Raw genomic sequence first — 23,712 nt, forward strand, 5'->3', positions numbered from 1 at the left:
CAGAGCAAACAGCACCACCAGTACATGGTATTTTTATTAGAATTAGCATTGCTAAAGATTTCACTGGTCTTAACAATCTGATTCCCGTTATTCAGGACAGTTATTCAAATTATGTAAGGACCGTTCTCTTCCCTCAAAAGTTTTAGCACAGAAGAGGGTGAACACAAAACTGGGATGAGAAGATAAAGGATAACATGATAGTAAAAAGGTAATTTGGCTACAACAGCAAGCCAACAGATGGTCAACCCTCTTGTAAACTGCATGTGGATAATGTGGGTTTGGGTTTTCCAAGGGTTGAAGTGTTTTGGTGTATCTCACTATTGATGGGTTTGCTGCTTGTGTCAGCAACTGGCTCGGCCACAGTGGTTTGGTAGATGCTTGGTTTTCTTAAGGAGAGGTTTCAGTGAGTTTGTCAGGCTGCCTTGTCCTTTTCGATCATCCACTGTCATATGTGCTCAATAAAAACCCACCCTTAGTTGTCTCTGCTGATCCTGAGCAGGTGGCTTTGGAGCATAAAGGTCTTCGCTTACATGATCAGGGCTGCACTTGAAAAAGCCACCTGGGGAGGGGCCCTGGGATGCTGCAGCCTGCTGCCATAGTCACCAGTTATCTCCCCTTAGCTGCACTGAACGCAGCACTCAATGGACACCAGGCGAGAAAAGAGGCAGGCTAGGCCACCAGAAACGTGAAAGCACCCCATCCCTGTCTCCCCTTTCCCAGAAGCCATGGCACACATGCACACTACATGTATAACAGTTCAGTTAGTATTTGAAGAGCATCCCAAAAAGCCATCTTGCTGACCCTCCCTCGAGTCTCTATGCCAAACCCATTCATACTGGAGTGATAATAGTTGACAGGAATCAGTTTAGTTTGGCTGAAAAGGAGGCATCTTAAGGAAAAAATATGGTTTCAGAGGCCCACCCAAAAATGCAAAGGCTGGACTCTGTCTGAGAGCAGAACTTGGCCTCCTGTCTCCACTCCCACAAAAAATGCTTGTAAATGTTATGCTCTTTGGGCTGGTTTTTTTTTTTTTCCCCTGCATTAAAAACTGAGTAAATTTAGTGCTTATAAAACCAAGGGGCTGATAGCAACTGGCTCAAACCAGATGTTAGGAAGACTGGAGCATATCGTACAAACAGATCGTGCACATATAACTATTCAGAAGTATGTAGCTGCATTACTTATTCTCAGTCAGGTTACCCAACAGATTGATTTCTGAGGCAATATAAAAACATTATGCTCAAACCTCAGGGCTTGGGAAGAAAGGGAAGGGGGGGAAGGTAGAGATTTCTGGAGGCATCCACATCTATAGATTGGGAAAGAAGACATATATTCCCTCTCCCCATCCTTTGCAGCTCTGTCTTTCCCTGCTCTCCCAGCCAGCAGTGCATGGCAAGCCCAGCAAGGACAGACGTAATGCTCAGTTACATCTGTAACCCAGCAAGTTGCTCAGCCTTTGGAGGAGAACGAGCGTCCAGCACAGGGGATGAGATGACTTCCCAGGACATCCAGCCCCACGTTCTCCTGATGTGGAGCCATATGGACTACTTTAGCCACCACCATTCAGATTGCATGCAGATCCAAACACTTTTAGGAGGACTTGCACCAGGAATACGTGCCTGAAGAGCCAGTATCCCCTCCAACAAGGCACGGAAGGTAACTGGTGCAATCTGCCAGTAAGCCCTATGGAAAGACAAGCCTGTGTAGCTGGCTCCCTAAAGGAATTTGAGCTGTTAGCTTTAATGGATTGAAGGCAGGTCTTTTTGAACAAAAACTGGATCAGTTTTATTGACTTAGAGTGAAATGTTTCTGTTTATAGCTGTTGCTCCTTGAGATTTCTGTTAAAAGATTTAAACAGCCTTAAAGTTTTCTCTGATCCCATATCCCAACTCTATTCAGTGCATCCCCAGTTGGCTTTACCCAAACACCAAGGCCTTCCAAAGCTCAGGTTTGGCCTTTCAGGCTCCCCCTAACACCACCACCTTTTTTGCTGCACAGATTTCCAGAGAGTTTAGCTGCCAGCATACATGCTAATGAAGCCCTTCCCAAGCCTTTTCCCACCACGCAGCCTGCCTCACTGACCATCAAGCAACAACATAAACCACAACGCAGCCACAACTCAGCTTCTTGTTTGAATCAATTCTGCCTTTGATTTCCATTTCACAGACTTTGAGACTAGAAGGAACTATCGTATCCCTCACTCAAGTTTTTGCACCCCGCAGGGCCTGCGCCCCACCCCATGGTATGCCATCAGCACTGCTATGGCCACCACCAGTGGGTTGTGATTGCAACGAGAGATTGATTGAGTACCAGCAACAACTTAAAGCCCCAGTCAAGGGGGGGATTCAGTGGGTGAGACCTCATTAGGAGGCACTACCCCATGAACTATATTGCATGCCTCATCCCTAATGACATCAAGCCTGGTAACTTCATCCAGGAGACGATTCCTTCCCAGCTAGATCCAGCAATCGCTGCAGCCTGTGCAGAACCTCAGAGCTGCTGCTCTCACTATACAGCAGCACACCAGCAGACACCCTTCCTCAGTGCAATCCCTCCCTCAGGTCCATACTCAAGACACCATCACAGACTTCATCTTTCTTTTCAGGTCATGACCACATACCACAAGGACTTCTGCTACTTCATGAGGCTTCACCTAAGGTCACTTTTACACACATACCACTCACCTTATTTATTTGCTTTGTCCAAATCATGGAAAAACTGAGATCCACGAGCTTCTTTAGTCATTTATGCAGCACGAACTGGGATCACAGGTTGCAATCATTAGGTAGAGCCTGGGTTGAGAGGAGATGGGAAGTTAACAGTAATATTGATGACTGTGGTGGCGGGTGCAATTGTAATTCAGTGACTCAAACTCAGCAAGCTGAAAAGTTGCAATGTATTAAACCGAAGAGTTTACAAGAGCTGAACATCTAAAATATCGCTCTGAGAAATTACTCCTTAAAGCAGGTAAGCAAGAGCATCTCAGACAGAACCGGGAGAATATTGTTTTCACAGGAAACACTCTGTGGGTGTGTTATAAGCTCTGTTCTTTGGCCTGTCACCACATTATTTCTGCACTTCTTGTATTTCTTTCTCTTTTCTCATACTCAAGCACTGTCCTGTGATACAGCAGAAGTGCATTTACAGCTAAAATTACAAAAGTGGTCCATTATGGTTTTTAAGGTAGTAAAAAGGCTGCAGTTTGTCACAGCTGTCTAGAGCCCTGAACGCCTACAACTGGCAAAGCTGTGATCCCTTTTCCTCTCCCCCCACCCAGGCTGAATCTGTGAATGTGTGCACACAGATTAAAGCTATGTACAAACAGCTCTTTTAATGTGCTCTCTGAAAAAAAGAGGGGGGAAAAATGGTGCTTCAGTGAGGCAAGAGGTCAGAGCATTCCTAAGCACTTATTTCAGAATAGCTGTGCTTTGGCTGCTGCTTCCTGACTTCCCACAGTGGCCACACCAGCTTTCCTATCTCACAGTGCTGGGGGAGCACAGTGAGTCATCTCAGGGGGGCTCTTTCCAAAAGTGAAAAGTCTCAGCATGTCCAGCAGGAAAGTTGCAAAGAGATGGGAGAGGAGCAGCAGACCCTCATGGCAGAGCAAACCATTACAGGGCTGAGCTCAGAAAGACCCAGCCCTATGCTGCCCCAAGCCAACCCTTTCCCTTGGAGAACTCCCAAATCCAGCACTTAAACACACCACCCCCTTACCTTTTCTGCAGCTTCCCTAAGGAAAGAAGAATTTAGTGACAACAGGGATGGATAACTCTCAGGCAGCTCTCAACATCTAGCCAGAAACAAAGCTTCACAACCAAAGAAACCACCTCCCTTCTTCTCCTCCTCCCAAAACCTTTATAAGCTCAAGTATCTCAGGTGCACAGCCCTCAACCTGATTGGGTCCTTGTTAAAAAAAGTGAGGAAGCCCAGCCCAGGCCCTACTTCAATTAATTATGTTAATTATGTTTTCCCTTTGTCAGATGTGTTGAGGAGTGCACAGATGCTGGACATCTTCAGCAATGGGGAAGTTCATCCAAGGTGTTACTGGGTTGTTTCCATTTCATCAGAAACCATCAAGCAAAGAAGTCTAGAGACAAACTCCCTACATGAAACAAAGGTCTCATGGCTGTTTGGAAGCTCCTTCTGTTTTACACTGGGGTCATACCTCTGCCTTTCAGAAACAGTTGCAGGAGGCTCAGGTTATGATCTGGTGAGGCTCCCACAGCCAAGATGTCAGAATCCCTCTTTCAAATTGGCTGGAAGAAGGCAGATCTCAGGTTGCCCACTCAGTGGGGTTGGGTTCAGCTGGCAGGAAACATGCCAGAGAGCAAATTACTTTCTTTAAGGTCTTTCCAACCTCAGGTACAGTCCCACTTCTGCAGACGAGGCACTCATGTTGGCCTTAAAGAGCAGGCAGGGGCTTGCACGGGTGGGGGAAACTCCAATCTACTCACTGCAAATTCTGGGCTGTGAGACGGTCTGGCTTTAGGATTCAATTTCTGTGTGATGCAGTATTAAATCATCCACATCAGTCTAATTAACACCTTCTACACTACAAGGGAAGACAAAGCAGTTTTATGTTATTAACTTGGGCTAAATGGGTTACATTAGAGCCCAGATAGACAAAGCTAAGGGTGGCACTGCTGGTGTGGCCACAATTTAAAAGAGTTTTCACTGATTCTAAGCTGCCTCAGTTGAACTAACACCACTGAACAAAACACCTTTTTTTTTTCTTTTTTTTCCTGTGGAAGAATTGAGGATGTCATCTAATGGCCAATAACCTGAAATCACATTCGGTTGCTGGGCATGGGGCAGCTTATCGCACTGTAGCTAAAAGGAAAAATAAATAACGAGCAAGCTCTTCAGAGCAGAGGGCGGTTCCTCTCTCTGTTAGGCCTGCACAAGCCTGAAGATGGAAGTCTACTCTCATTTCAGGCCTTTGGGTGCTTGTATAGTATAAATATTTACTAATAACATAGAGGGAGTGAGAGCAGGAGAATAGTCATTTTTCTCAGTGGCTTAGGGTTAAGTACAGGGCAATGGCATCTTAAATCCAGATGTTCTCCTTTTGGGATTTGCCCACGAGGCATATTCTCATGAGATTTCTCTGGCGTTTTGATTTGGATAGTAGCAAGCACTTTTAGCCCAATGATATCATGAGCAGATGACTCAAAATACTCAAGGATTTTCTTTGCAAATTCCAGCAGTTTATTTTATGACTAATGCAGGGAAGAAAGTTTTGCAGATTTCATCTTCTCATCCTTCTGTGTTTCTATTTTCAGTTAGTTTTAAGGGATACTGAACTTGGCCTGCTAGCAGAAGATTTATTTAAATTTATATATAATATATAAATAAAAGTATTGCATGCACATGAATGTGTGTGGGAGCTGTTCCCAAGGTACTGGTGGAACGACTCATCCTGATGAAGAGTCAGAGACAATGTAGATGTTGAGGGCTGCCCCTTTGGAACCATAAGATAAAACAAACACAGGACCCCCCTTCCCATTGCAATTGTAGCAGGGCACAATATTTAATGCCATTTTACCACCTGTGTTTGGAAAGAATGGCTCAATAGTTACGGTTCTCGCACCTTTGGCCAAAACGGTAGGAGTGCCCAGTTCATTTACTTCATATAAAATGTCCTTAATGTGACACGGGAGGGTGGGAGCGCACATGAAGATGCAAACCATTTACCAGCCGCGAGTGCGCGAGCAAGGAGGATATTTAAAGACCGAGCAAACACTAGACACCAGAACCAGAGCAAATAAATACAGGAAATTCATTGGAGGTGAAACTGGGCTGACTTGGCCAATGCAGTTTCACAACATCATCAATTCAAGGCTTGCACAGGGGTGATTTTTCTCTCCGTCCAATTCACTAAGGAGTTGCACGCTACTTTGGTGGATTTTCTGCACAATTACAGATTATTGCCATGGTAACAGATGCATCACATGACAACTTTGTTACCTCAGAGACAAGAAACAGCTGCTTAAAGAAACAGGCATCCTCCAGGAATGGGGATATTTGTTTTCTTTTTTTCTGTTGGCCTCATATTGTTTTAGGAGTCCTCACTGATTTTCTCAGGGATGCGGCTTCCATCATTTTGATAGTTAAAAATGTTTCAGCGCATCAACTGAAAGTTATTTTCTCCCACGTCATATTTTTTCCCTCTTACTAAGAAATGCAGCATATGTTTGAAGAAAAAAAAAATAGAGTTCCTGTGATTTGGGGAGAAACGAAATGGCCTTTTATCCTCTCTCATCAGCATGTCTCTCTAGTGCTGCCATTTTGTTTTTATTAAGTTAAAGAGTATTGAAACGTTGTTAATAATAGTATTTGAGAGAAATCCCAGATCCCCTGAAGTCAATGATACTTTGCCATTGGTTTGAGGATGTCCAGAATTTCTCTCAGGCCATATTCTGCAGACAGAGAGCCAAATCCCTCCCTGCTGCAGGTACCTCTGGAGCATCAGCCACGCGTTAGTTAGTTTAACTGGCCAGGGAAAACCAACAGATGATATACTGTTGTGTAGTTCAGTAATTATTGCTACCTCAATTTTTAGGCAATTTTAAGTTAAGAAGGCTCTTTTTAAAAGCTTCGCAAAGTAAGCTAACCAGTTTGGATTTTTAATTCCCACTGCCAATTTATTCCAATTTTTAAGTTCATAAGGTATAATAAAACCCTCAAGTTTTTACCCATTTTACAACCTGTTCTCCCACTAAATGTTATCTCCTGTTCACCTCTGGGGAGCCCGGTGGAGCCCAGCCGCAGACTGAACCAGACCGATGGCACAAACCGCTCTCCCCAGCCCAACACTCAACCCTGGCCCTGCAGCATCTCCAGCACCCGCCCGGTACCACCCGCCCGGTACAACCCGCCCGGTATCGCCTGCCCTTCGCAGGAGCCCTGCAGCTGCCCCAGAGTCACGCCGCTCCCCTGCTGCCGGGAGCCGGCAGCGTTAATTAAGCACCTCCTGGCTCCCAGGCTGGTGCTCAGCCAGCCAGACCACTTCAGCCCACAGTGAATGTCTGATTAATTAAAGGCTTATAATTAACCTTCATGGCTGGAATTTCCCAAAGATCTTCGTGGGCTGAGGTGCACAGCTCCCATCGACTTGAATGGGAGGTTGGAACCAAACCGCTTGTGTCCCTCACTGGGAATCCCCCTGTGCACCAGCAAAGAAAAACCTTTCCCGTTCCCAGGTTTGGATGTGTTTTCCCAGCCTCACAGAGCTGCTGAGGCCTCAGAGAGCACTGGAAAATAAATCAGGCACAGAAAACACTGCTCTGTCCCTCTGTGCTACCACCACCACTGCTCATGCTATGAGTTTGCGTGACCAGAGCTCAGAGCCAGCATAGAGCTCTGGGTCACCTGGTGCAGCTACTCCAGATTTACTCCAGCATAAAGGACAGTGAGAGTCTGGCCTACAGTTTTCATGCAAATAGCTTCAGTAATGAGGGCTAAGGAAGAGAAATACATCAGACATGAGAAAAACCCAGATTTTTTTTTTTAACCATTTCTTTAGTTTCTTTCAGGAGTCAGATTTTTTCCCCCCCAAATGTTAACTAGGAAGCCACCTCTGCATAGGACATTTTTCTTAATGAGGTCACTGCCTTAATGTGGTTTTCTACAGCTAAATGTTTCTGGTAAATGAAATTCTGTTGTACAGCTTAATTTAGCACTGGGTTTTTTTGTTGTTGTTGTTGGTTTTATTTGACCACATGGAGCTCAGTGACTTGTAACCCTCAGCCTATTTTTAAATTTCATGTGGACCTTTTTCAGTCATTTCGGGGTTTTTTTAGAACCATGAGAAGGGAAGGACCAAACAATGTTGCTTTATCCTTGAGAGCTTTTGTTTCACATGCACACAGGATCACAAGTGAAATGAGTTTGTTCAGTGCTCAGCCCAGGCTCTGCTGAAGAGGAAATCACAATTCATTAGCAAAGGCTCCTAATCTTGTAATTTCTTGTTCATGTTAGCGCTTTATGGAAGACGTTGCATGCTTATCCTATGGTTCACATCTTGGTCCAAATTATCCAGAGGACAGCAGACAAAATTGGACAGCCCAGTTAGTTACTGCAGGCTGTTCACAATCCTGAACGGCTGGCGTGCACAGGACTTTGGGGCTTTGCCCTGGCCCCTTCTTTCCCTGATTCCACCTTCTCCTCTGGCTTAATTGTAGTAGTGCTACTGATGCCAGCAGCATGAGAAACCCTTGGTTGAAGCAGTAGTGATGAAAGGCTGCAAGACAGAGCACAAGGATCCCTTCGACACCTGCACTCCTGGATCCTAGAGATCAAGCTGTATTAAATTGGCTTTGAAAAACTCAGCGAGACCTCACCTAGGTGCCACCCTGGGTATTTTCTAGATCATCCCACCCCCCACTTACTTGTTGAGCCCAACAAACATTTTTGTTTCCACTTGGTGACAAAGAAACAGGGGGGTGTGGTGAAGGGGGAGAGGGATGCTCTTAGTCCCTTAGCAAAGTAAAAGGAGAAAATCAGCTGATTGAAATGCCCCCAACTTAAACAGGGCATTAGGCAGAATTAACAGACTAGACCTCCGAGCCATCAGAAATTCCCGGTTGAATAAAAGATTGATTTCAAAGACTCAAAGATACCTCAAGGCCAGCGTTTCCAAAGAAGACAGGAGCTGATTGGAGCTGAAGCATTCCTCTTGTTCAGTGCATTTGAGTGAGCACTTTAAGTCTCCAAAGATTGAACTATAAAGAGAAATTAGTTTATTAATAATTCACAGGCTCCAAGAAGAAAAAATGTCAAAAGCATATGCTCACGAACAAAGCTGATTTTATTTTCCCTGTTTAGAATTGAGCAACATGTAGAAAAGTGGAGGGTGTTGAGCTCAAAAATTTAATTCAGGGCTTTTTCTCTTCCTTCCCTTTAACCCAAGCAAGCATATATTCTGACTTCTTCATGAGCGCTGAAAGTTCTTCAAATCCCAAATGGTTTATGTGAAACATTAAAAGCACACTATCATCTTCAGCTCTTTAATAGTTTAGGACATTTTCATGGCATAGTTATTATCCAATAGCTCTTAATTGCAGCTTGTACGTTTCAAGACAACACATTCGCAGACTGGAATAACAGAGATTTTCGACTCCCCATCCAGGAACATGGCTAAGCACATGCTCACTGCTAAGCACATGAGGTAGCTCACTGACTCTGGCACTGCCTTGCCCCACTTCGCCAGGCATATGAAATCTGTAATATTGCTATGCTTAAAATCAATCATGTTATTCCTCCTGCACTTAGGCATTACAGTTCTATGATTGTCCCTTATAATTTTGGTAATTACTTGATTACAGGACACTAGATAAACATAGGAATTAAAGGATATGCTTATTAAAATTCACTAAAAGACAGTCAATAAGGAGGTTGTGAATTTAAGATAAAATGTCTTCCACTACACAATGGAGAAATTACAGTCAGAGTAGGGTTGTCTTTGCAATTTTTGTCCCCCTGTCTTCGGCTGAATATTGGTTCTTCTTGTAAAGGTCCTTGTTTCCCTCTACTGGAGAGCTGAATGCAAAAATTTAGAATAAAAAGAAGAGTTTAAAAAATAAATGTATTGACTCAGGATTGATTTTGAAGTTTCATTTGTCCTTGGAGAAAAGCGAATTGAAAAATTTTAAAAACAAAATCTTTCTTTCAAAAATTTTCATGGAAAATATTTACTTCCTTCATATAGGCTTTTAAGGAGCACGTCGCACCATCAGTTTTTGACCCTCACCTACTTATCACAAAGTGCTGTTGCAGCCCTCTGTAAGGTCAGTAGCTCTTACATGATCACTGGACTACTGAAATTACATATGAAAATGGCCATCAGGTTCCTGCGTCCTTCTACCAGTGCAGGTAAGTTTGTAGCAGTAAAGACCATACATGGACCTTAAAGCAGACCCCATAGATAAGCCCAGCATGAAAGCAGGAGGGTTCCTATTTGCGTCTCTGGTATTTCCCAAGCTGATCTGAAAGATGCAGGCACAGAGGACATGTGCCAGCTGCTCCAAGCTCCTGGGTAAGACAATTGCACAGCTAAAGAGAGCTCACTTCCCTTCTCTTAACTTCATCTCACTATTGCAGATTGGACCATTATGGGATATAATTAGCCTCAGTTTTACACATGATTAGGCCTGGCAAGTTTGAGTCAAATAACACATTTGCAAATCAGGAGTGTAATTAAATTTAGGATGTGGCTGTTGAGGAATCTTCTCTAGTTAAGCAGCAGTAGGTGATGGTGGGTCTGCAAACATGGGTCCTGACCCTGACTGCCAGCCCCTGTCCTGTCTACAGGGCTGTACAGTCTCCCCTTGCAGCATGGGTTGGGGAAAAGACCCCCAGGCAGAAGCAGCAGCAATTTGTGGCATCTAATTGGGTAGCTGGGGGATGGCACCTCTTCCTTATAAAAGAAATAATGTTCAAAAATTTCAAAACCACCACAGCTTCTAACAGCATGTTTGCCAGCAGCCTGGTCCTTGCGGGATGGTGTCTGGGAGCAATATTAGCAGTCAGGAGGGTTCTGCATCGCTGATGAACTGCCTGAACAAGGCAGGTTGCTCCCAAACGTGCTCTCTTGGAGGGAAAGCTGGGGCTTCTCCCTGTGCTCTTCCAGAGGTATTTTATCCTGAAACGGGCTAAACAATTAGCTACTGCTGCTGGGGGCTTTTTTTCCCAATCTAAGAAAAGAGAAAAGTCTCTTGCCATCACCCAATCTCAGCAAGAAAAAAAAAAAAAAATTATGAGTTAGAATTACATTATTAATGTGTCAGTCCCATTTGTTTCTCAGTTTCCATTATATTGAATCACAGTATTACTGCTTTTGGAAGGAATCTGATGATAAAGAAAGCCACCTCCCAACAACCGATGAGAACGATAAAAGTAAAAGAAGAGGCCAACCATCATCATCCTAAAGAAAATCTACCAACACCAGGGCCTTGAAGCAGCTGTGATTCCCATGGGACTCTGCTCTGACTCAGAACATGGGCTGCAGCTGATGCTCATCCCCCTGGATCACACTCACAGCCAACAAACCGTAGCTCTCTGAATATAATACTTTTAACCATGTGAATTTTTTCCCCCAAAGATAATTATTTATTTCACCTCTGAATGAACCAAAGTGGAACTTGTTCCAGAGCAGCACTAGAAGAATGTAAAAAGTTTAGATAAACTCTTTGTGAGATGACTTTCCTTTTTTTTTTTTTTTTCCTTCTCTTTGCAAGGAGTGCTTGGCTGGGAGACAGAGATCATTGTCCTTTCTGCAGGTTCCTCACAAGACAAAGAGTTCACGGTGCATGAAGAGCAAAACAAAGCAGGTTTAGTTGCTCTTGGCTGCTCATAGTTGTTTCCTAATATTTTGCATCACTCAAGCGGATTAGGCTTGAGTTGCTGTGATAGGTGAACTGCAAGAGATGGAGGTTCAAATTCTGGAGTTACTATTTCATCCTCTCCCAGGCCAATTTCCTCTTGGCTCTAGCTGGAGTCCTTGAAATCCAGGGAAGTTTTGCCTGACTATGGAGTGAGTAATGATTCCAGGAATCAACATTTGGAGATAATACCAAATTGAATAACTTTGCTAAATTAACTTTCCTCCTAAGGTCATCTCTGTAACACTCAAGCACACGATGTGTTATTTTCAAAATGAGCCAGTCTCTATCTGTTTATCATAAGGCTGATATAGGAATTACTGTTCATTTTTCCACAAGGCACACATGATTTGAGGCTATTAGGCAGTGCTTTTCCATACCTCCACCGGACGGATGTGTTCCTTGGGAGCGGTTGTCCAGGGTTTGGCAGTAATAACCCAGCACAGGCAGCAAAATCAATCCCAACAAGTTTCAGAGGGACCCTTCCAAAGCTCCCCGGCATGTGACAGAGGGCTGCTAATGAGAGGGAGAGATCATATTCATTGCATGAGTGACAGGTGAAAGGGAAGATTAACGTTCACATACACCTGCTCTTTGGTGCCCCAATTAAGACCTCCTACTGTCAGCAGTAACACAAGATGCAAATCAGCCGATGCCCTTCCCCCTGCTCCAGGAAGGCTGTGGCAGGATTTGGAATAAACTACAATGAGAAAAGAAACGCAAAAGCTTGAATGTCTTCCTTGCTCTGTGAATCGTTTGCTTGCTTACTTGTTTTCTCCCTTTCCTGCCTTTTCCGTGCCATCCCCTCACCTCATTCTTCTCATCTAGAGAGGGAATATGACCTGCTTCAGCAAGGGATGCCTGCCCTGGGGACAGACTGGAAAGCTGTGATTTGAATTGACAATATTTATCCCTGCTTTAAATTCATTTGAACCAACCTTGCTCAAGCCACTGGCAATAGACAGAGGAAATGGGTGGAAATATCATTGGAGAAGATATGAGGAACGGAGAAAGAGGGGGTTGTTCATCAGCTTATCCTGCACTGGGTCTACGAAACTGCTTCTGAGGCAATATTTTAATGCAACATTGGCAATCTGTGCTGGAATATTGCAAATCCATGAGTAGCTCTTGTGAGTGCTTTTCCAATATGTCCATACTATCCCTTTTTGTCTCCTCCTACTGTCCAATATTAATCAAATATTGCTTATCTGATGGAATTCCAGCTGCCAAGGTATTGCAGACTTCTGCTCAAAAGTAATTGTCCTCTCAGCTTTCTTGTAGCAGTCATGTGAGGGGAGCAGCCCAGAAAATGTAAATCCATTCCAAAAAAAAAAAAAAAAAATTGAACAAATTTTCACCCTTTGCTCCATGAAAAAAAAATGGTTAGAGGAGGTTTGAAAATGACTTTTTTAATAGGTTAAAATTCAAACAGACAATAAAGTTTTGGGTAGGTTTCCAGAGAGACCAGCACTCCAGGACCCCTGCCTCCCTTTCTCCCACCCAACCCAATAGGCAGAGGTGACCACGCTGTGTGGCAGGCAGGCAGCCAGGGCACTTGGCCTTTCCTTCCTCTTCCCAGCTTTGCTGGCTGTTGGAAGACATGCATCAATTTGTTTTTCTCCCTTCAGGCAGAAAATAAAATTGGCAAAAATCTTCCCAGCAGGAAGCCAGGAAGCCCTGTTTAAATTTTCCCAAGGAGAGGGGGCAACTCCGCAAAGTCAGAATTTTCCTGCAGAAAATTTCAATTTGCATAGGGACAAATTTTTATTAGAACAATTTCTTGATAGGAAACATCTAGAAAACCCATTCCAGAGCTTTATTGGCAGAGAAATGAACTCCCACATTTCACAACCTTGGACTCTTTTCTCCTTCAGCAAACTGTCAGCTTTTGACCATGCAATTAAAAATACCTCAAATCCTGTAGTTTGTTGGCCTATTGCACTTTCTATCTGGGGTGACTTAGCCCAAATCATCTGAAACAATTACATAGACTTAAAGTCCTTAGAACTCTAGAAACACTGATGCATAGGAAAGGAAAAAAAAACATCATGAGATACTCTCTAGTTCATCTATCTAGTCTTGTAATCTTTTGACAATATCCATAGACAGGAGCTAAGTGGAAAGCAATAGGTCTATGGCCCAGTTTCTCAAATTCCTACTTATACTGAAATTAGAGCTATGAAACCCTCTTTCTCCCAGTGGCGTTCTGAAAATAAATTCTTCAGTGGCACTAAAAGGCCCTCAGATATTAATGCTGAGTGCTTGCAAGGGTACATAGAAAGATGGATGGTATGTGTCCTTAGCCCCCAGAAACCATTAAGTCCATTGCTCTGCAAACCTATCTGATCTACTGGCTCTACTCTCCAGTTGTTTGCATCCATTTTTCTTCTCTGCATGCACATTCAGTGGAGTTGGGATTGGCAAATTTAAGGAAAGAGTCAAAAAGGTGCTTTGGAGAAAATCTACCAGAAAGAGAGGACACCCTACAGAGCTGGTTCAGGGCAGGGGTGGGTGGTGAAGACCCAGGCTGGGTCGCTGCTGGTGGGCACCATGGCTGGCTCTCCCCAGTCTGCTCTTCCAACTCCTCTCTGCGACTCTCAGCCATGGACTCAGACAAGTACCAACAGATATCAGGCACAAACTCTGCAGGTAACAGCACAGCAAACATACGTTAGGAATTTTTCCTGCCTCCAGGTACTCATCATCCTTTTCTGCTCCCTCCCACTGTGCTATAGCTGCTCCATAGCTTGGCTCTGTCAAAAAGAGCCGAATTAACCTCAACACTTTTCTTAGTAGGTTTTCCTAAATCAGGTCATTCTGAGAGCATTGAATGACAAGGAGCTGGGGCACAGTGTCCCCAGCCACCCTGGCTTCCAGCCTGGCCCACTGCTTTACCCCAGCTGTCACTCCACTCTGCAGAGTTCTGGACTCCTGTGAAGATGTACTGGTGGAAAGAGGAGAGTGTGTGGTGCCTGGCTTGGGATAAGGTTGGGATGGACAGGAAATTTGTGCAGAGTTATTATGCAGAGACATGAAAAAAAAAATCTGCATTTATGTATTAAAGGATGTTAATTTGCTCAGAGTAATTTTCCATAGATTTTATTGATTGACTTCAGGCTTTGAGGGTTTAACTGCCATGTCAGTTTGCCCACTTTCATTTAGCGTGTGGATGACTTATAACAACAAGCTGGTTTTATCACTTGAAACCCTTCCTAATTAATGATAGACAAAAGAGGTATAAAGAAAACATTCTGGGTGAGGACATTCCCTTCCCTTCTCTTGCATCCTGGAAAAGCTCTTAAAGCTTGTTAGCTTCAGTAAATTATTTCAAAAACTGTTAAATACACAGACATAGCAGCAGCAACGACTGTGCAAGGCTCATTTATCTCCCTGAACTGGAATTCTTGCAATAAGGATTGTTCCAGATTTAGAATGAGAAGAATAAATATCACTATGAAAGGTCTTCATCAGTGTCTTCAGCCTCATCATTTTCTACTGCTGTGATTCAGCTATTAAAGTGTACACATGCTAGGGAGGAAGTACAATTTTTACAAAAGGAAAAAAGAGGGATCAAACTTGGCTGAGATCAAACAGGGATACAATTGTTCTGCCACTGGCTTAGCTTACAGTGCTGGGCAATACATCGGACACCTCCCTGCTTCATTTGTCCATCTGTAAACTGTTAAAACAATTCTCACCCCAGCATCCAGGAGAAATCAATCATCAAGACTGAACTGAACCAAATAGCAGTTAAGTTCTTGGATGGAAGACATAATAGAAACACAAATATTTTTACTTGAAGTGTTATACTGCCCTCAGTGTAGGCTCTGCTGGTGGTGATGTGAAACAATGCGCATTCTCCTTGCTTTCAGAACAGACTGCACTTTCAAACTTTTTTCAGGGGATTATATAGTAACATTTTCTTTATCCTGAGCCCCTTGCGAGGTCGCATCCAGTAATAGGCATTGCAAAACCACAAAGTTTTTAACTCTGAGACACAACCCTGATCATTCTCTAGCAGCTGCCTTGCAAACAGACCTCCAAGCACCTTTATGGTGAGACACCTTAAAGAGATCCTTGTAATTAATGCATCTTGTCCTGCCCCTTTATTTGCATGCAGCAGCAGTATTCCCAATTCTAAGCACTTGACATCATGGAGTTAAGCCTCTAAAGCAATCATGACAATGCTTCTGCTTCACAGATAACTTTGAGGTCTTTAAAGGAGGAATACACTTAGATTATCCTCATGCTTCACCTCTGGTTTTAGTCACACTTTGAACCCTTCCCCTGAAATCACTTGGACTTGAGTTTTACTTTGGTTTTCTGAATGACAGCAGAAACTCTTGTGTAATCCCATAAATCCAGGAGCCAGGGTTTTGATAAAGAAAGATCTTGAAGTACTGCAAAACACAAGTTCATTCTAAAAGTGAGCACCACCACCAAGCTCACTAGAAAGCAAGCACAGATCACCAAATCTGTTCAATATGGAGACTGCCATGAATCAGAGCCTGTCCAGAACATGTCTTGAAAGTGTATTTCTCCAGCAACTCCACCACATCCTTCCAGGGACTGCCCAAAGAGCCATGGTGTGGCAGCCAGCGTGGGGGCTGACCCATGTCATGAAGCATAACAGCAGGTAAATCTACAGAGGCTTTTTTAGCAGAGTTTTACCACAGATAAAAAGATTTCTGCAACTCTAGGAATTGCCTTTCCTATTTCTTTTTTGGAACAAGCTTCCACTTTATACTGAAAATGAACTAAAGTATTCCAGAGTTTATTTTCAATAAATAATACAGAGAGACTAGTTCTGGATGCAGCTAGAATTTGAGCTGCAAGCTACAATAATGATGGCGCTGCCTAACTTTCCATCAGTGCTGTCAAAGGCCTAGAGGCTAAACAGACGGGGAAACTGAAGTCCTGCCAGAAGTCACCCCACTGCCCAGTGCCCCTGCTTCTCCTGGCTCCAGTGCAATGCCCCAGTCACTTGGCTGACTGTCCTCCCAGACATAAACCTGAAGACCCCATATCTGCCTGTACTAAAGGATGCTTTCCTTTCCTGTCCACCTTCAGCTACACAACTTGCATTAAACCAACAAAATTATTATTGTATGGCTCAAGCACAAAGCAAAGAAACAATGTACGTGATAGCTTCCAATGTCTTGACAGGCACTTTTGTTCAGAAATTTTCTTCCATACCCTTAGGTCTGGCCATTCTTCAGTGGTGGCCTTGGCATGCAGAAATGACAGGACATCATTTATCTGTGAGCTCCGCGCCCTCCTCAGCTTTGCGTGTGCCAAAGTTGCTTGTGGAGCTCCCATTGGTCCTGACAATGCTTTCAATTTAGCAAATGTCTATGTGACTCTTGGTTGGAAAAGGACGGAAAGAAGTCCAGGCACTTCACTCTAAATAGATCTGTGGGTAACGCTTTAGCTACACATTGAACTTAGATTTAGTAGCATCGTTATTGCATGTAATGTTTATTTTATTAGGTTTATTTTATTAGTGTGCCCACAGCAGAATGTAAGCCTTGTCTTTGTCAACTCAAAAGGCACCCCACAAGAGGCTCTGAGTAGAAAAATATGGTGCACTTCATTTTTCCCTTTGGAAAAGCCAAGCAGATGCTGATGAGTGGATAGTCACAATAAGTGTGTGTTTTGAATACAGTGCTAAGCTCCGAAGCTCAGCTGAGTTAACTTGGTGGGAAGTTGGGTTTAATTTGATCCTGTCTCTGAGTGTTCATAAAATGATGCAATTCAGCTTTAACCAGATGAGTAGTATCATCAAAATACATTATTTAAATCCCACCCCCTCAGCCATGTGGCCAAATTGGAAGAAGTGTCACTTAAGTATCTCCTTCCAGGCCAGGAAAAGATCAGTCACACTTTAAATTAAGTGTCTCAAGTAAGGATTTAATTTAGACTTAATAAGACAGCGATTGTACGTTAAATACCATTGGGTTATTAAAACCACATTCATTGAGGTTTTACAGCTATGTCAGGACAATATGCCATAAATGGAAAAACTGCTAACAAGGCACAGTTATTGATTCTGACAACATGTGCTAGATAGGATGCATTTGTATGTTCAATAAAAATAAGATAAACATAGAAGAAACGCCCAGGAGTGTGTTTTCCAGAGTCTCCATGGACCCCTTCACCAAAGAGTCAGAACACTTGGAAACGCCAGTGAAATTATCCTCACTGTCTGCTTAAGAATGAAGTTTATTTGTCCTACTGTTGGAGAAACTGAGGCACAGAGGAGGCTTCAAAGGCATTTTTCTTAGGCTTTGCTAACAAGCTTTTGGGAGGGCAGAAATTTAAATCTATCCTTAAGCTCCTCCTGTGCATTAGCCACAGGACAAACCTTGTAAAGATAAAACAGCATGAATCTGAACGAGGAGGCTGCTGATCCCGTCTAGCCAAGGACATGAACGTGCCCAGACAAGAAAGAGGACATTCAGCGGGGTCTGCCGGGGCAGTCCTCTGCTGAAGAGAAAGTGCGAGGTCTGGGCAGACCCATAGCACCTTTGTGCTCAGGAGGAGTGAAGCACAGCAGATCCTGGATGCCTTAAAGTTTGTGCGTAGGGAGCTGGCAATACCTCTGCCTGCACAATGCTGGGAACAATAGTGTATTTGCGTATTTTCATTTACACACAAATATGCATATCTCTGTGTGACTGCGTATATATAATAGATATATATATATACACACATGTATAAGAGAACTTTAAGGAGGGACTTTCCCACCGGAGCAAAACTTGGAAAATGAGAATGTTTATACAAAAAACCATTTCCTTTGCCAACAAGTTTCTGTATTCCCCTTACTGTTATTAGAGACATTTGTGTTTAAATCAGAGCTCCCAGCCCTGCCTCTCCTTCCATCTGAGCCTTCACAGATTGCATAATCCTCTGTTTGTGGCATCATCATACGTTGCTATAGAGATATGGGAAACGTCTGTGATGATGTCAAATCGCTCAGCCAGATAACTCTAATATCAAGATAGAGGAGGAGAGGGTCCGTAAACAGAAGCAAAGCATCATCTCCAGTAGTTAGTAAAGAGGAAAAGTAATATTATTTATAGACCTTTAAAGGTAAACAAATGTCAGCTCCAAACAAGCACGACTTGAAAGCTTCCTCTGGTGTGAATGTCCCCAGCTCTGCTCCCACTTTCAAAGGCTTTGCTTCTTCGATTGCTCTTTTATTCAATGAGCACTATAAATTTGGGAGTAATGCTGCTACTGCCATGGGAATGTGGCAATCCTATGAATACTTTGTCTCATCTTGTGGCTGTGTCTGGAGATGGGCTAAGAGTGAAAACGGAGATCCACTATTCATAAGCAATATGTATCGCTCCTGTTCAGGACTTTAGACAGGGTTCAGACCTGGCTACTCTGCTAGAGAACACCACCCAAAATCCCCATGGCAAGGAGCTCGCAGGGGTGGCAGGAAGGTAGAGACATGACTGTGGTGGGATGCCCACTCCTGAGTCCATGTGGAGGTGCCAGAATTGCAGTTTTCCTTAGAAATGAAAATATTTCTGGCTCTTGGAGGTGGAGCAAGGTGGTTTGTAGCTCACCCTCGCTATCTGCACTGGAAGTCTCCAAGGCTGCACAATGAGGCCATCCCAGACCACATTTGGGATCATCCTGCCCAAGCTCCCAGGGGGAGGAAGTGCTGGCAACCTCAGCACCTAAAGGCAAGTCTGGCTCTTTCTCCCATGGTCCAGGTAGACCAGGCATCAGGGGGACCAGTCCAGCATCTTGGGCCAGATCCTGCAATCCACTGAGGGGGACATGCAGAGCCTGAGCCACCACCACTTAGGGCAGGCAGGATGGACAGGTGAGTGGCTGTGGAGGCCAAGGGAATGGCACAGCTCTGCCTGCACCACAGCACCTACAGCCACCCATAGGTACCATGGTGTGAGGAGGGCTTCCGGCTGGCAAGGAGGGGCTGTCTTCACATGAGCCTTCACCAGCCAGGTCATAAAATAATTCAAGACCTTTTCCTGCCATGGGGTTTCAGGACAGCAGCAGCCAACCTGGCAGACCAATGAGGGTGGACTGGTGGCCACCAGCACTAAGAGACACACATGGAGCTGTCACAGACTCCCCCCTGCCCCATGCAGGTCCCATAGCCACCACCTCACTGCTTTAGGATCTCAGGTTTCTGCTATGATGCAAAACTTAGGAGCTACTTCGGTCTGCAAGTACCAGTCCTGGGGAAGCATCCTGGATCTTACACTTCATTTTATCTCACATTTCTGCCTACATCCAAGTTTTCCTCCTAGTCTTTCACTTCAGTCAAATCAGAAGTTTGCATGACAGTTGAAGGAAGCTTATCTGAAAGACAATTACATGTTACAATTTCTCTAACTAGGAGAAAGCAGTGGCTTGGTTTCTTTCCGCCCCAGACTGTTTAATTACTGGGGTATCATGGAATGCCTGCATTGTAATAAAACTCCAATGTGTATCCAGGTACCAGGGGATTTATTAACTTGCACTCAACACTGGCAATCAGCAGCCAGGGTCAGATGTGCCTGGTGATGATGACATCATCATTTTTGGCAGCTCTCTCCAACAAGTGCTGAGTGAGGTAATGTCCCCAAAATTAAAACTGACAGCAGGATTAATAATGATAGATTCTTCGAGCCTTTTCTTTGTTTTTTAAATTGGTGTTCTATTTCTTCTATCAGGGTTTGCCGAAAGATCATCATAACATTCACCCGGCATTTCAGCCACCAGTAAGAGTGACAGGGGACACCGGCGAGTGTTACTGGGTGAGTAGGTTACTTCAGGATGGTTTTGTCACATGTGGGCACTGACTGTATTTTCTGCTGAAGACGGGCAGGTCTCAGGGCACCAGACCAGTTACCATCCTCACAGACATGCTCAGCTCTGGGTGTACAACTGGGAATAACTCACAGGGATGTGGTTGTCAGCAGCTAAGTGAGAAAGTGCCTTTTCCCTGCAGATTTACATCGATTTCAGTCAGAGGGAGGCTACATCAGAGCGTGTACTGCTCCAGCCTTTTAAGGTATCTCCAGTTATACACCACAACATACCTGCTGGTCAGGATCATTAAGCCCGGAAAACCTTGCCTAGCACAGCAGCCATGGATATTTTCATATTTCAAGTAATTTTTTTTAATTTTTTTTTTTAATTTTGGAGCAGTTTGCAGGTGGTTTAGCCTGTCTGGCCCAGGAGGTTTTGCTTATTTGTTTTTGAAGTTTTGCAAGGGAAAGGGAAAGGAAGGGAAACCCGGGCTGTGGCTGACACCCTGTGATCAAGCTCCCTCAGCCCAAGACCTCAGGAGCCACAAACCATGTGTGTGCCACGAGTGTAGAGCATACACTTCAGCCAAACCTGACCTGGTGCAAACAGGCCTGCTGACACCAGGGGACGTGAACCTGCATGTATTTAAACTTCTGAACCCGGCCTTCTTTTTGTCTCCTAACATTTCTCTATGCTCTCTTTCCTTGCTCTGCTTCTCCGCCTCTCACCTGCATTCTCCACTGAGACTGACACCACCAAACAATAAAGCCTGGATGCAAGCCTAAGTTTCTAAGTCAGGTTTCTTACAAGTTTGCCTAACTGGCCAGAAGGAGACTTGAAAGATTAGCAAAGGCTGGTACCTGGGTGTGGTGGGTTGAGCCTGACTGGGGCCAGGTGCCCACCAGAGCCGCTCTCTCACTCCCCTCATTCACTAAACAGGGGAGAAAAGGCATAACGAAATGCTTGCAGGTCGAGATAAGGACAGGGAGAGATCACTCACTAATTGTTGTCACGAGCAAAACAGACCAAACTTAGAGAGGGAATTCATCTAATTTATTACTAGGCAAAAACAGAGTAGAGGAATGAGAAAATAAAATCAACTCTTAAAACACTTCCCCCCACCCCTCCCATCTTCCCGGGCTCAACTTCACTCCCGGCTTCAACCTTCCCCCCCTCAGCGGCACAGGGGGACGGGGAGTGGGGGTTACGGTCAGTTCATCTCACGGTGTTTCTGCCGCTTCTTCATCCTCAGGGGGAGGACTCCTCTCATCGTTCCCCTGCTCCAGCATGGAGTCCCTCTCACGGGGTGCAGACCTTCAGGAGCAGACTGCTCCAGCGTGGGGTCCCCCACGGGGTCACAAGTCCTGCCAGCAAACCTGCCCTGGCGTGGGCTCCCCTCTTCACGGGTCCACCGGTCCGGCCAGGAACTTGCTCCAGCGTGGGCTTCCCACGGGCCACAGCCTCCTTCAGGTGCCTCCACCTGCTCCGGCGTGGGGTCCTCCATGGGCTGCAGGTGGAATCGCTACACCCCCTCATCCTTCCTCCATGGGCTGCAGGGGGACAGCCTGCTTCACCATGGCCTTCACCACGGGCTGCAGGGGGATCTCTGCTCTGGCGCCTGGAGCTCCTCCTCCCCCTCCATCTGCACTGACCTTGGTGTCTGCAGAGTTTCTTACATCTTCTCACTCCTCTCTCCGGCTGCAAAAGCTCTCTCTCTCTAAGTGTTTTTCTACTTCTTAAATATGTTATCACAGAGGCGCTGATTGGCTTGGCCTTGGCCAGCGGCGGGCCCGTCTTGGAGCCGGCTGGCATTGGCTCTATCAGACACAGGGGGAGCTTCTAGCAGCTTCTCACAGAAGCCACCCCTGTAGCCCCCCCGCTACCAAAACCCTGCCATGCAAACCCAACACACTGGGGTTTTTCCTGTTCATTGTATTCTGTCACAGCAGCAGATGGAGGTGGCCATAGTATAGTCTATTGACAAATTAAATCCTCTGATGGTCATTAAGCACTAAAAAGAAATAGAAAATACTAAAACTGTTTGGATCTCAAATAGCTTATATTAGATAATACTTACTAGCACTAATAGTCACCTAGCTCAGATAAAATCCATCTCGCCAGTGCATTACTCTGCCTGAGCAGAAGCTATAGACCTGAGCACTTTTATGCACTTAAAATGCTGTAAAAGCATTTTACTATATTGTCTTTGTGCGTAGGTGGATGGCAGAGTGCACGGAGCAGTCCCGTCCCCTGAGCACTCATGAAAGAGGCAGACCCTTGTAGGTTCTGCAGTCCTCGAGTTGTCCCCACCCCTTGCTCCATTTTCAAGAGCAGAGACATACTGCCTCTATATTGCTAAGTCAAAATGAAGACATGGGAATCTGAAATAATGATGGAAGAAATGAGCAAAGTTTTGGTCATTGTTTAATTTGCTAAGAGAACAACCCCACCTAAGATTCCTTCTGCCAACTCTGACAAAGTGGCCAAAGATAAAGACAAATATGCCTCAGAGATGGAGCACAGCTGTTAAACTAACAGTGAAGGGGGGGGGAGAGCGCACAATAATTTAATTAGTAGCTGTGCCCTTTCCATGTTTCTCCCTCCAATCCTATTGGTGAGAAATATAGTTTGAGATTTTAATTTTTCCTATACAGATGTTGCCCTTAAAAAGTCTACTAATAACCTTGTAGAACTCCATTTCTCTAATGATGATAAAGTGCTTTAGTTAATTAAACCTCACAACATTTCTGAAAGTGGCAAACTAAACAGTGCAGCAGCCTCATTGCAAAGTGCAGCACTTACAAAAACGTGTTCGTGGGTTTTGCACAGTCACTCTCCCCCACCACTCTCTGTTTTCGTATCAGTTGCAAAGGAACCTCAGGGAAGATTATATACAAATTGACAGACAAAACGTGTTGGAGCTGCTTCTACTGAAAGGTTTGTTAGGAATTTTTAAAGCCAAAAAAATGCCCTGTTACCAAAGCTAAAGTGTTTTGCAAAAATTGTCTTGATTTTGCCTGAGATATCAACAGAAAGGTTTCTGAAGTTCAGGGCAGAGTAACTGGTCACTCTCAACAAAAGAAAGAGAGAATGTGCAATCAGTTCAGACCCTGATCTTGAGGTCTGAGTTTTATATTGCAAAAATCTTGGAAAGATTACTTTTCATGTCAGTGCAAAAACATCTCAAAATTGCAAAATGTGGTCACCAGACACAGTTGTAGTTTTACATCTAGTTCTATCATCAGGCAAGTTTGGGTCTGCTTTATATTTCCCTTTCAGGTAGTGGAGTTGATAGTACAAGTAATTACAACAACGTCTCCAGTCAATACCTACTTACAACCACCCCTTCACATGGCCACGTTGCAGGTAGCATAGCATATATATGTTTGAATCTACTTCATCAAGAAATAAGCATGAGATTTGCTATTAATGCTCTGCTATACTCCCCATCTTTTTACTTCGCACTCTGAGTAATAAAATCAACAAGGGTTTCCCCTGCAATGAGACCCTTTAACCAAGGTTACCGCGCAGTGGCTCGGGCACTGCCTGACTGCACGGT

The 23,712-nt window shown here is 44.4% G+C and overlaps 1 long non-coding RNA gene across 1 annotated transcript; it reads right to left on the reverse strand.

Annotated features, from left to right (window-relative positions):
- Positions 1-2,687: 2,687 nt before the first annotated feature.
- LOC129200328 (uncharacterized) lies at positions 2,688-11,899 on the reverse strand. The gene is made up of 3 exons (XR_008574857.1): positions 11,762-11,899; positions 8,622-8,723; positions 2,688-2,792 (listed from the first exon to the last, which is right to left on the reverse strand). It is a non-coding gene; the product is annotated as an uncharacterized LOC129200328 (long non-coding RNA).
- Positions 11,900-23,712: the final 11,813 nt, after the last annotated feature.

Source organism: Grus americana, unplaced genomic scaffold (assembly GCF_028858705.1).
Source record: "Grus americana isolate bGruAme1 unplaced genomic scaffold, bGruAme1.mat H_52, whole genome shotgun sequence".
Classification (NCBI taxonomy): Eukaryota; Metazoa; Chordata; class Aves; order Gruiformes; family Gruidae; genus Grus; species Grus americana.